At 41.2% G+C, this 14,515-nt stretch overlaps 1 protein-coding gene and 1 long non-coding RNA gene across 3 annotated transcripts in view; both read left to right on the top strand.

Annotated features, from left to right (window-relative positions):
- The window catches only part of LOC139420919 (uncharacterized), a 439,502-nt gene that overhangs the window by 407,991 nt on the left and 16,996 nt on the right, over nt 1-14,515 (top strand). The window lies entirely within an intron of this gene.
- Nucleotides 3,197-14,515, top strand: part of LOC139420926 (uncharacterized) — a 73,124-nt gene continuing 61,805 nt past the window's right edge. The window contains exon 1 of the long non-coding RNA XR_011635569.1: nt 3,197-3,517. This is a non-coding gene — a long non-coding RNA (uncharacterized lncRNA). The remainder of the gene's footprint in view (nt 3,518-14,515) is intronic.

Raw genomic sequence — 14,515 nt, 5'->3', positions numbered from 1 at the left:
GGCATTTTGGGGTGTTGCATGCTATCAGATAATAGCTTCTCATGCTTTCGCCGAAAAGCATTTTCGGCAAATCTGACTTGTTGGCTAGGTTCACAACGAGTGTAGCTTTAATTCAATACCCTGCTTGTGAATTTTGATGCACGTTTGAGTTTTAACGAGTACATTTAGCATTTAGCGTAGCACATTTGCATTTCCAGGTGTCTACTTGAGACATCTGCGTCTCAAGTAGAAGAAAGAAGTTAACAACGAAAATTGATTTTAAATGATATTAGACACATGTATGTTTTAGGAATTGTAATTATGAGATTTCTGTGGTTTGAATTTTGGCGCCCTCTATTTTCACTGGTAGTTGTCATATCGATCCCGGTATCGGGATTGCAGCCATAACAGGTTAATCATTGATTCCAGTTTTGCTTTATTTAAACGTCCGTCAAATTCATACTTCTTTCTCCACGAAATATACATTTATTTTATCCTTTCGCTGCATATACCGCTCATCTCCTGTTAATTCCGGAAACTCCTTTGAGGATTTACTACCCATGTTTAATAAATCCTTGTAGTTACTATGATATTTCTGTGCTCTGTTTCCCATTATTCCAGTACTATAGTTGCTCTCCTGCCTGACTATGTGTGTGTCTCTTTCTGCTCACAATCTATGTGTATCTATAGTTCTGTTCTAGGGTATATTTACACACTCTATGTGTATGTGATGTTTGATGTGTGTTTCTCCTTTCTGGAAACTTTATCTATAGAGTTGAATGTCGATCGGACATTAGGTCTCACCCGTACAACTATAAGCCATTACCCAGGGGTCGTAAATCTCTAGTTAACATCCCATTCTGTCGTGTCATAGGACTTTTAAAGTTAATATCTCGTATCTCACTCCGCTATATTAGGCTTCCCTCTCCTCCTTTTTGGACATTATTTCAGTACCGTCTGTTGAATCGGATCGATGGTTAATTCACCCTGAGTTTAATTGACCATTCAAGTTATATTGTACGTAATAGAATTCCCTTCCTATCTCACCAGGCCTAGTTTATATCCTCACTTTCGATTTAGGACTTTCTTTAGGTATGTCTGTTAAATTGGATCTATGGCTAATCTACCCTGTGTTTAATTAGTCATATGAGTTATCCTATTTGTACAAGATCACAGTCCTATCTCACAGCACCTATTTAATATCCCCTATAATAACCCCTCTGGCCACCAAGGCACCTGGATCTATTAAGCTAATTTTATTTATGGTATTTAGTGCACCTTACCTCAGGTCATTTTGGACCTGCCCTGTTATCGATATTGTGTTTTTTTTAAACAACCCCCCTAGTGAATCTGTTTGGAATACCCAAGCTCCTATTATTGATAAATTCTAAACATTTTAGAACATCAAATCAAAGATATCTTAAATCATTCCCGCCAAATTCGTAAATAGAGATTTAAGCAATGTAGGTTGGATCCCGTCATTGTCCCTGCCGACCTTAGGTAGATACCGGCCTGTTATGGAACCCCAATGTCAGGGGACAGGTCTTTAATTTACGGGCCAATGACCCGCCCGTGCACGGTATTTCGGCGTGGTACCTTCGGATGGCAGGGACAGGTATTGGGTATCCGGCTCGAAGGACCAATTGTCAAGAGAATTATGTTCTCAGTGTTCATAAACCCAATTTAATTGATTACACAGCCTGATACCCAGAATTTGTAGGAAACTGGTTGGAATGAATCAGACGGAGGCCCAGCTACAATTGTCAGGAATGTGTTTTTAAAGAGCTCCCCCTATCATTTCCGGTACATTGGTCTATATACCTCACATTTCGTCATAAATGTCCCTCCTCCTCTCAGATACAATGGCAACATAGTTCACAAGTCTTCTCCTACTAATACGTTGTCTGCCACCTGTTAACCTGTTGGACCTCTAGGGGCGCTATTTCATTTTTGGATAAAAAACGTTCCCGTTTTAAGCGCGATATTTTGTCTTGAAAAGATGCTCGACTATGCATATTCTTGACAGTTTTTGAAAGAAAACACTCTGGAGTTTCAGAATCTGCAAAGATATTGTCTGTAAGTGCCCCAGAACTCATTCTACAGGCGAAACCAAGATGATGCGTCAAGCAGGAAATGAGCAGAATCTCTGAAGCTCTGTTTTCCATTGTCTCCTTATATGGCTGTGATTGCGCAAGGAATGAGCCTACACTTTCTGTCGTTCCCCCAAGGTGTTAGCAGCATTGTGACGTATTTGTAGGCATATCATTGGAAGATTGACCATAAGAGACTACATTTTCCAAGTGTCCGCCTGGTGTCCTGCGTGGAATTCGGTGCGCAAACGCCAGCTGCTTGTACTTTTCCATTTGATTGAGGGGAGAAACCATGCTTCCACGAACGATATATCATTGAAGAGATATGTGAAAAACACCTTGAGGATTGATTCTAAACAACGTTTGCCATGTTTTCAGTCGATATTATGGAGTTAATTTGGAAAAAAGTTCGCGTTTTGAGGACTGAATTTTTTATTTTTTTTTGGTAGCCAAATGTGATGTAGAAAACGGAGCTATTTCGAATTCACAAAGAATCTTTTTTGGAAAAACTGAGCATCTGCTATCTAACTGAGAGTCTCCTTATTGAAAACATCCGAAGTTCTTCAAAGGTAAATTATTTTATTTGAAGGCTTTTATGTTTTTGTTGAAATCTTGCGTGCTGGATGCTAACGCTAATGCTAACGCTAAATGCTACGCTAGCTAGCCACTTTTACACAAATGATTGTTTTCCTATGGTTGAGAAGCATATTTTGAAAATCTGAGATGACAGTGTTGTTTACAAAAGGCTAAGCTTGAGAGATGGCATATTTATTTCATTTCATTTGCGATTTTCATGAATAGTTAACGTTGCGTTATGGTAATGAGCTTAGGTCTGTAAATAGAATCCCGGATCCGGGTTTGGTAGACGCAACAGGTTAAACAATCTACTACAAGCCCAAGGTCTCTCCCCTCCCTGGGTGGGGACAGAATGTCCTGTAAGGAACACAGTATTCCAGCTTGTCTGACGATAGCTTCATTTGTTTCTCACTTACACCCTGCTTACATACTAAAAAGGAACAGAAAGTCCTTGTTCTAATTCTTGACTAAAATTACACGCATCAGATTTAGTTTTATGATTCTAATAAGTTTCATACAATCATACAGTGACAGGGCAGTATTCTGTTAGTTATAGTTCTACGTTAAATGTATACATCATTTAGTCATTATTCATAAAATTCATAACACAAATTTAATAGAGAATTTCCATAGTGTATAGTAGTGTGTAAAGTCAGAGGGCATCACTACTTTTGGATTACCAATGCTAGTGTGAAGGACGTGACGCTGCCTGCTTAGTGAGTACCACTTCATCTCACAACGAGGCTCGAACCCAGGACTTCTGTGTTGTGTTGGACGAATGAGACTTTGTTCTTTATAAAGGACTCTGGTTTATTAGTGATCACTCTAGCATGCTCATGTTCCTCAGCTAGTATATTCTGGATAACAATAAGGTGAGTCAAAAGACCCACGCAACAAACTCACAGGAGCTAAATAAATCCAGATCTAATTTTATTGGTCACATACACATATTTAGCAGATGTTATTGCGGGTGTAGTGAAATTCTTGTGTTCCTAGCTCTAACAGTGCAGTAATATTTAATAACACACAACAATACTAACAAATCTAAAAGTAAAATAATGGAATTAAGAAATATAGAAATATTAGGATGAGCAATGTCGGAGTCCAGAGAATAAGTAAATAAATATGTAAATAAATATACAGTACCAGTCAAAAGTTTTAACACACCAACTCATTGTAGAGTTTTAGAGAAGACATCAAAACTATGAATTAACATATATGTAATCATGTAGTAACCAAAAAAGTGTCTAACAAATCAAAATATATTTTATATTTGAGATTCTTCAAAGTACCCACCCTTTGCCTTGGTGAAAGCTTTGCACACTCTTGGCATTCTCTCAACCAGCTTCAAGTACTCACCTGGAATGCATTTCAATTAACAGGTGTGCCTTCTTAAAAGTTAATTTGTGGAACCTCTTCCTTTTATGCATTTGAGCCAATCAGTTGTGTTGTGACAAGGTATGGGTGTCACGTTCTGACCTTAGTTCTTTTGTTATGTCTTTGTTTTAGTATGGTCAGGGCGTGAGTTGGGTGGGTTGTCTATGTTCCTTTTTCTATGTTTTGGGATTTCTGTGTTTGGCCTGGTATGGTTCTCAATCAGAGGCAGCTGTCTATCGTTGTCCCTGATTGAGAACCATACTTAGGTAGCCTGGTTACACTTTTGAGTTGTGGGTGATTATTTTCCGTGTTAGTGTTTGTTACCACACGGGACCATTTCGTTTGTTTCACTTTGTTATTTTGTATTTGTGTAGTGTTCAGTTTGTCTTATTAAAATGGACACATACCACGCTGCAAATTGGTCCGACCTCTCTTACTCCTCATCAGAGGAAGACGATGAACGTTACAATGGGTGATATACAGAAGATAGCCCTATTTGGTGAAAGACCAGGTCCATATTATAGTAAGAACAGCTCAAATAAAGAGGAATGACAGTCCATCATTACTTTAAGACATGCAGGTCAATCAATCCGGAAAACTTAAAGTGCAGTCGCAAAAACCATCAAGCGCTATGATGAAACTGGCTCTCATGAGGACCACCACAGGAAAGGAAGACCCTGAGTTACCTCTGCTGCAGAGGACAAGTTCATTAGAGTTAGCTGCAACTCAGATTGCAGCCCAAATAAATGCCTCACAGAGTTCAAGTAACAGACACATCTCAACATCAACTGTTGAGAGGAGACTGCATGAATCAGGCCTACATGGTCGAATTGCTGCAAAGAAACCATTACTAAAGGACAACCAATAAGAAGACACTTGCTTGGGCCAATATACACGAGCAATGGACATTGGACTGGTGGAAATCTGTCCTTTAGTCCGATGAGTCAAATTGTTTGGTTCCAACTGCACTGTCTTTTTGATACGCAGAATAGGTGAAAAGATCATCTCTGCATGTGGAGGAAGAGGTGTGATGGTGGGGTGGGGGTGTGCTTTGCTGGTGACACTGTCAGTGATTTATTTAGAATTCAAGGCACACTTAACAGGCATGGTTACATTCTGCAGTGATACGCCATCCCATCTGGTTTGTGCTTAGTGGGACTAGCATTTGTTTTTCAACAGGCCAATGACCCAACACACCTCCAGGCTGTGTAAGGGCTATTTGACCAAGAAGGAGAGTGATGGAGTGCTGCATCAGATGACAGGGCCTCCACAATCTATAAGGGCACAAGGCGAGACACAAATGCAGACACAGGAGGCAGATGGTTGAGCTCCGATATTTATTACAAAAGGGGTAATGCAAATGGCAGGTTGGGGACAGGTGAGAGTTCATAAACCAGGTCAGAGTCCAAACAATACAAGGGGATAGGCAGGTTCAAGGTCAGAACAGGCAGAATGGTCAGGCAGGTGGATTCGTCGTCAGGACAGGCAGGGGTCAAAACCAGGAGGGCTAGTAAAAAACAGACTGGGAAAAATAGGAGCTAGGAGAAACACTGATTGACTTGGCAAAACAAGACGAGCTGGCACAGAGAGACAGGAAACACAGGGATAAATACACCGGGGACTAATGGGAAAAACAGGAGACACCTGGAGGTGGGTGGAGTCAATCACCAAGACAGGTGTAACAGATCAGGGTTTGACACATTCACCCGACCTCAACCCAATTGAGATGGTATGGGATGAGTTGGACCGCAGAGGGAAGGAAAAGCAGCCAATAAGTGCTCAGCATATGTGGGAGCTCCTTCAAGACTTTTGGAAAAGCATTCAAGGTGAAGCTGGTTGAGAATGCCAATAATGTGCAAAGCTGTCATCAAGGCAAAATGTGGCTACTTTCAAGAATCCAAAAATACTAAATATATTGATTTGTTTAACACTTTTTTGGTTACTACATGATTCCATGTGTGTTATTTCATAGTTTTGATGTCTTCACTATTATTCTACAATGTAGAAAATAGTAAAAGAAAGAAAAACCCTTGAATGAGTAGGTGTGTCCAAAACCTTTGACTGCTACTGTATATATAATTAAAACATGACTAAAGTGGCCAGTGTTCCATTATTAAAGTGACCAGTGTTCCATGTCAATGTTCATAGGGCAGCAGCCTCTAAGATGCAGGTTTAAGTAACTGGGTGGCTATTTAACAGCCTTGATATAGACGCTGTTTTCAGTCTTTCGGTCCCAGCTCTGATTCATCTGTACAGGCCTTTTGGATGATAGCGGGGTGGCTGAGGTCTTTCATGATCTTCTTGGCCTTCCTGTGCAACCAGGTGCTGTCCTGGAGTGCAGGCCGTGTGCCCCTGGTGATGTGTTTGGCAGACCAGTTTCCGTACCAGGTGGTGGTACAACCCGAAAGGATGATCTGAATGGTGCATATGTGAAGGTTTGTGAGGCTCTTAGGGGACAAGCCAAATTTCTTCAGCCTCCTAAAGTTGAAGAGGCAGTTTCTCCTTCTTCACCACACTTTCTGTGTGGGTGGACATTTTCAGATTGTCAGTGATGTGTACGTAGAGGAACTCTGTCCCGTCGATGTGGATGAGGACGTGCTCTCTCTGCGATCTCCTGAAGTCCACGATTAGCTCCTTCATTTTGTTGACGTTGAGGGAGAGATTACTTTCCTGGCACCACTCGGCCAGGGCCCTCACCTCCTCCCTGTAGGCTGTCTTGCCATTGTTGTTAATCAGGCCGAACACTGTTATGTCGTCTGCTAACTTGATGATTGAGTTGGAGGTGTATTTTGGCCACGCAGTCATGGGTGAACAGGGAGTACAGGAGGGGGCTGAGCTCTTCAGTGGTCTTGATCCATAGACGATAACTCGCTCACCACCATCAATCTCTTGTGTCAAAACAGTTCGATGTCACAGGCATCTGTTTGTACTTTGAAGGGTAGGTAGAAGTCAGGGGAGAGGAGCACTGGCGCTTTGGTTAGGGCCTCTTTCAAGTCCTCGAAAGCCCTCTGGCATTATGATGTCCAAGCCCAAGACACATCCTTCTTCAGAGCATTGAGGGGAGCAGAGCAGTCTGCGTAGTGAGGGATAAAGCGATTATACCATCCTGTCGTACATAGAAACCTCTCCATGTCCTTGACAGACCAAGGTGTTGGAATAGACTGGACAGCCTCAACTTTTTGGCCTGTGTCACGACGCCTTTGGTGGACACTACATGTCCTAAGAAGGAAGTGCTCATCTGGAACAGGTTACACTTTTTCAGGTTCACTGTGAGACCAGCTTTGTGCAACCTGCTGAACACAGCTCTCAGGTCTTCCAGGTGTGGGAATACACCACAATGTCATCAAAGTAACACAAAGTAACACTTCCCCTTGACATCTTCAAGCGCTATTTCCATGAACGATGCTCCAGCATTATTCAAACCAAAGCAAAGAAGGAGAAACTCAAATAAGCCACCTGGAGTAACAAATGCCATCTTCTGAATGCTGGCAGGGTCCATGCCCACTTGTCGATAGTGCTGATTACTGTTGGCCATGTAAGGACTCCAGTATTTCCTGAATTTTAGGCATGGGGTAGGCGTCAAGAGGGGTTTTCGCATTGATGCCTCTGTAATCAACGCAGACCCTTGTTCCTTTTTCTTCCCAAGCACTATAGGTGAGGCCAGGGGGATGTCGATTGTCTGACCTTGTCGTCGCTCAACATGTTCTTGACGTGTCCGTCTATGGGGACCTCATCAGTTGTAAGGGAACACCCCCCTGAAATGTACAAAAATGAATGGGAAGTCTTTGGCACTGGACAAACCATATACAAGGTGTCCAATACCACTCAATTCGGCGTAGTTTCATTCAAAGTTGATTGGAAATGCCATATGGCAAATGCCAAGTGTAACACTTTAAAAATCCAACAGATGGCGAGTGCGCTCCACAATGATTTTTCATATTGCAAACACAAGTCAACAAGACCCAAAAGTAAAATTTTGAAAAACGGAAATTTTTTTCAAAAACTTATCACCCCCTTAAAAAAGTGCTTTCTGGACCGTTTTTCGAAATTCTTTAGATTTTTTTTGTCAATTACACATGTGTAAGAACTGTATGAATATACTTTTGTCCAATTTTATTATCATTATTATTATTTTATTTTTTACTTGTGCACAAGGCATATGTTTTGTCCATTTGCAATATGATTTCAAAGGAAGTCAACAGTCAAAAGTCAAAAATAGCAAAAAAAATTAAAACTTATCACCCTTAAAAAAGTGCTTTCTGAACCGTTTTTCGAAATTCTTTTGATTTTTTTGTCAATTACACATGTATAAGACCTGTATCAACACACTTTAGTCATTTAAAAAAAACTTGTGCATAAGGCATATGTTTTCTCCATTTGCAATATGATTTCATAGGAAGTCAAAAGTCAAAAATAGTAAAGAATTTGAAAACTTATCACACCCTTAAAGTGCTTTCTGGATCGTTTTTCGAAATTCTTTCGAATTTTGTGTCAATTACACATGTATAAGAACTGTATCAACATACTTTAGTCATATTTTATTATCATTTTTTTAAAACTTGTCCATAAGGCATATGTTTTGTCCATTTGCAATATGATTTCATAGGAAGTCAAAAGTCAAAAATGTGAAAAAAAATTCTAAAACTTATCACCCCCTTAAAAAAGTGCTTTCTGGACCGTTTTTCGAAATTCTTTCGATTTTTTTGTCAGTTCATCATGTGTAAGGCATATGTTTTGTCCATTTGCAATATGATTTCATAGGAAGTCAAAAGTCAAAGTCAAAAGTCACTTTTTTGGGGCAAAATGCCATAAGAAATGGCCAAATGCAATATGAAATATTTGAAAATGCCATATCCATTTGCCATGTACCATCACGAATTTGTCATGCTCAAAAATACTGCAGAAATACTAAATTGACTGGCCTGATGAACTCGGGATGGCCGGGCAGTGATACTGGTTCCTCTCCATCGCTCGTTGTGTTGATTTCATCATGTCCATTCGGTAATGTTTTTCACTGTTGAATCATATTGCAAATACACGTGCATTTGCAAAATGTTTCAATGGACATTTACCATCACAAATTTGGCATGCTCAAAACTCCTGCAGATATGCAAAATTGACTGGCCCGATGAACTCGGGATGGCCGGGCAGTGATTCTGGTTCCTCTCCATCGCTCGTTGGTGTTGATTTCAGAATGTCATTTTGGTTATGGTACCTCACCAACTCGTTTAGAAGCCAACTATCACATATTTCAGAGCAGGCCCAAAATTCACAGCCCCTTGTGTCTATCGGACAGAAACGTTGGGGTCTGTCTCTATGGGCCGAGCCGGTTTCAATGCACCTAGTTTTGCGATGTCGTCATTTTCATTATGGTCAAAATGAATTGAATTCATTGAACCTTCTAGAGCCACATAACTCACCACGCACTATCGACCTGAACTCTTGAACAAGTTTCTAAAGGTTCAGAACTCTTGGTCTGACGGCTCTTTAATAGTTCAAACAAAGGTAACAATTGCATGCACTGTCTGTCTCTACGCACCACCCTATGTCCCCCCGTCCAATCTGTGTGTGTGTGTGTGTGTGTGTGTGTGATTGAGTTTTTCTTGGAAATTTTATGGGAGACATGACTGATTTACAGTTCATGAGGGTTGCCTAATCGAACATATGAAGTTTTGGAAAGATCTGACTTTTTTAACCCTTCGAAACAGCCCCTGTGACACCAATTATGGCACTTCCGGTTGGCACAGGAAGCTAAAAGTAAACACAAATCCTCATTGGGGTATGCTTTTACAGAATCCTGAGTTTTAAGTCTATACGTTAAGAACTGACTGATTTACACAGGGTTGAATTCACAATTTCTATCAAACATCAGGTTGGGTATGGAAAAACACTTTTAGGGTGATTTTAACCACTTCCGTTTTTTTCAGGAAGTTTAGAATCGACACAGGTAGACCTCATAGTGGCCTGATGGACTGTCATCGAAGACAAGTTCATAAGGCATTCATAACCCATATAGGCTTCTGGTTGACTTTAGGGAGCAGGCAATGTATTCCTATGGGAAGAGAAGTCATTGTAATCTGTGAGATCAAAACACCCTGATTTACTGCTACGGGTTAATGCCACACGGTCAAGGTTAGGCTTGCACAGATCGGGAGGACCTCAGGAACGTACCTGAGGTCGAATTGTGCTTCTCACCCTAACGGTTCTCTCACTGTCACCCAAAAGCAACTGACATTTAGGGCCAGGCTTCATTTTGGGCATACTTTAATCACGGTCGCTGCACTCAGAGCGAGCTACGGTCAAGCGGGGCATCTCATGGAACTCGGCACGGCCTTGAGAATATGGAAATGCCATTGCAGGCTCTGTGTGTCTTTAAGCACCGCACTTTGTCACTCCATCCTTGCTGTGTGTGTGTGTGTGTGTGTGTGTGTGTGTGTGTGAGAGAGAGAGCTGTTCTTTGACATCTGTTGGGAGAAATTACTGATTTACAGTTCATGAGGGTTGCCTAATAACACATATGAGGTTTTGAAAAGATATGACCTTTTTAACCCTTCAAAACAGCACCTATGACACCATTTTAAGGCACTTCCGGTTTACACAGGAAGCTGAAAGTGAACACATATCCTCCTTGGGGTAGGCATTATAGAATTTGGAGTTTTAAGTCTTTACATTAAGAACTGACTTATTTACGGAGGGTTTAGTGAGTGTGTGTTATTTCAGAAAATCACAGAAAATCACAGAAATCTCGCAGAGCTCCGAAGCACACTTTAAAAAGAGTTGTATGAAGACGCTGCAACTGGATCTGTAACTTAAAAAAAATATATACATATTTTTGAACAACACCAATTTGACATTGTACGATTTCTCTTAAATTACGATATATAAATGGCTGGTTCTTTTTTTATTGACACCGTAGGTTCATTTACTTTGACGTGAAGCGGAAAAATTATTGCTCTATTTTCATCTTTGACCTTTAATCCCAGAGCAATGGCCTTACAGTGCCTTGCGAAAGTATTCGGCCCCCTTGAACTTTGCGACCTTTTGCCACATTTCAGGCTTCAAACATAAAGATATAAAACTGTATTTGTTTGTGAAGAATCAACAACAAGTGGGACACAATCATGAAGTGGAACGACATTTATTGGATATTTCAAACTTTTTTAACAACTCAAAAACTGAAAGATTGGGCGTGCAAAATTATTCAGCCCCCTTAAGTTAATACTTTGTAGCGCCACCTTTTGCTGCGATTACAGCTGTAAGTCGCTTGGGGTATGTCTCTATCAGTTTTGCACATCGAGAGACTGACATTTTTTCCCATTCCTCCTTGCAAAACAGCTCGAGCTCAGTGAGGTTGGATGGAGAGCATTTGTGAACAGCAGTTTTCAGTTCTTTCCACAGATTCTCGATTGGATTCAGGTCTCGACTTTGACTTGGCCATTCTAACACCTGGATATGTTTATTTTTGAACCATTCCATTGTTGATTTTGCTTTATGTTTTGGATCATTGTCTTGTTGGAAGACAAATCTCCGTCCCAGTCTCAGGTCTTTTGCAGACTCCATCAGGTTTTCTTCCAGAATGGTCCTGTATTTGGCAGTATCCATCTTCCCATCAATTTTAACCATCTTCCCTGTCCCTGCTGAAGAAAAGCAGGCCCAAACCATGATGCTGCCACCACCATGTTTGACAGTGGGGATGGTGTGTTCAGTTTGATGAGCTGTGTTGCTTTTACGCCAAACATAACGTCTTGCATTGTTGCCAAAAAGTTCAATTTTGGTTTCATCTGACCAGAGCACCTTCTTCCACATGTTTGGGGTGTCTCCCAGGTGGCTTGTGGCAAACTTTAAACGACACTTTTTATGGATATCTTTAAGAAATGGCTTTCTTCTTGCCACTCTTCCATAAAGGCCAGATTTGTGCAAAATACAACTGATTGTTGTCCTATGGACAGAGTCTCCCACCTCAGCTGTAGATCTCTGCAGTTCATCCAGAGTGATCATGGGCCTCTTGGCTGCATCTCTGATCAGTCTTCTCCTTGTATGAGCTGAAAGTTTAGAGGGACGGCCAGGTCTTGGTAGATTTGCAGTGGTCTGATACTCCTTCCATTTCAATATTATCGCTTGCACAGTGCTCCTTGGGATGTTTAAAGCTTGGGAAATCTTTTTGTATCCAAATCCGGCTTTAAACTTCTTCACAACAGTATCTCGGACCTGCCTGGTGTGTTCCTTGTTCTTCATGATGCTCTCTGTGCTTTTAACGGACCTCTGAGACTATCACAGTGCAGGTGCATTTATACGGAGACTTGATTACACACAGGTGGATTGTATTTATCATCATTAGTCATTTAGGTCAACATTAGATCATTCAGAGATCCTCACTGAACTTCTGGAGAGAGTTTGCTGCACTGAAAGTAAAGGGGCTGAATAATTTTGCACGCCCAATTTTTCAGTTTTTGATTTGTTAAAAAAGTTTGAAATATCCAATAAATGTCGTTCCACTTCATGATTGTGTCCCACTTGTTGTTGATTCTTCACAAAAAAATACACGTTTATATCTTTATGTTTGAAGCCTGAAATGTGGCGAAAGGTCGCAAAGTTCAAGGGGGCCGAATACTTTCGCAAGGCACTGTAACTCAACAACCGTTGAGGCCTAGACGCCATCTTGTTCGGGGACAACTGCCCATTATGCCAAACCTATGCTCACCAAGTTTCGTCTTCAAAGTTTTTTCCGTTTAGGAACATTTGCAATATGATTCCATTCGCCCTCTTGTGGGATTTACTGGGAGAGCGGAAAAATGACCAAAATTGGAACATTTTATAAAACGGAAACCTCTGAGAGAGTTCGTTTGATGACTTCTTGGAAGATCCGGCCCTGCCGCACTGCCCGACGCCATCCGCGAATTTTAGAAACGTTTTTGGACATCTAGTAAGGGACCGTACATTTGCAATGTGGACTTTCTCACTAACCATATGGCAAGAGTCAAAATGTTCCCTTAATGTATGTTATGATGCGGTGAGAGACTAGTGTAGTGCGTCCAACAGAATATGTGCAAACTGTAGGCCACTCATGCAACAGGTTGTCAAGCTGCTCACGAACCTGTGGGCTGGTTTCCGCCCCATCAACCAGCTGCTGTATTAGGGATTCAGATTCCTCACAGTGTGACATGGAGACATTTGCCTCCTTCTCTGGATCCCCTAAGAGAGCCTTATTTGAGCAACCCAGTGGAGTTGGGATGACCAGATACATATGTATGGTATGTGGGCTGCCGGATGTTGACCCCTGCTGGTAGAAAGGGAAATAAGATCATCCTGTGATTACTGATAGACCATAACATGGGTTATTGAAGTCAAGACTGAGGCCAGTCATTGTCCTAAAGTCAAGCCCAACAATAACTGGAAAGGCCAGGTGATCATCCCTCATGACATAGACATCAAGAGTCCATTGTTGTACATGGAGAGAACAGTCCATCTCTGCATGCCCCATGGCTTTGTTGACTTGGCCATTCGCTAACACAAAAGTCAGAGCCTGGTTTCAATTCCTCTTTGGGCCTGTCTTGTCGTAAAAATTAGAACCAAACGATCATCTTCATTTAACCTGTTTGGGATAGGGGGCAGCATTTTCACGTTTGGATGAAAGGCGTCCCCAGAGTAAACTGCCTGCTACTCAGTCCCAGTTGCTAATATATGCATATAATTAGTAGATTTGGATAGAAAACACTCTGAAGTTTCTAAAACGGTTTGAATGATGTCTGTGAGTATAACAGAACTCATATGGTAGGCGAAAACCTGAGAAAAATCCACCAGGAAGTGGGAAATCTGAGATTTGTAGTTTTTCAACTCTTGGCCTATCGAATACACAGTGTCTATGGGGTCATATTGCACTTCCTAAGGCTTCCATTAGATGTCAACAGTCTTTAGAACCTTGTTTGATGCTTCTACTGTGAAGGAGGGGGGAATGAGGGCTCTTTGAGTTAGTGGTCTGTCAGAGAGCCATGAGCTGGCCACGCGTGTTCACGTGAGAGTTAGCTTGAGTTCCATTGCATTTCTGAAGATAAAGGAATTCTCCGGTTGGAACATGATTGAAGATTTATGTTAAAAGCATCCTATAGATTGACTCTATACTTCGCTTGACATGTTTCTACGGACTGTAAATGGAACATTTAGACTATGCACCTAGTGAACGCGCGTCATGAATTTGGATTACTGGGCTAAACGCGCAAACAAAAAGAAGGTATCTCATCTGGCCAATTGCCAGGGGAAATGCAGAGCGCCATATTCAAATAAAATACTATAAAATTAAAACTTTCATTAAATCACACATGTAAGATACTCAATTAAAGCTACACTCGTTGTGAATCCAGCCAACATGTCAGATTTTAGAAATGCTTTTCGGCAAAAGCATAAGAAGCTATTATCTGATAGCATGCATCCATCTGCACCAGCAGTAAACAAAGGAGCTAGCGTAGCAGGCGCTACACAAAACGCTGAAATAAAAT

This window comes from Oncorhynchus clarkii, chromosome 12, assembly GCF_045791955.1.
Source record: "Oncorhynchus clarkii lewisi isolate Uvic-CL-2024 chromosome 12, UVic_Ocla_1.0, whole genome shotgun sequence".
Lineage (NCBI taxonomy): Eukaryota > Metazoa > Chordata > Actinopteri > Salmoniformes > Salmonidae > Oncorhynchus > Oncorhynchus clarkii.
The sequence above is the reverse complement of the archived record's forward strand: the minus strand, read 5'-3'. Positions and strand labels throughout refer to the sequence as shown.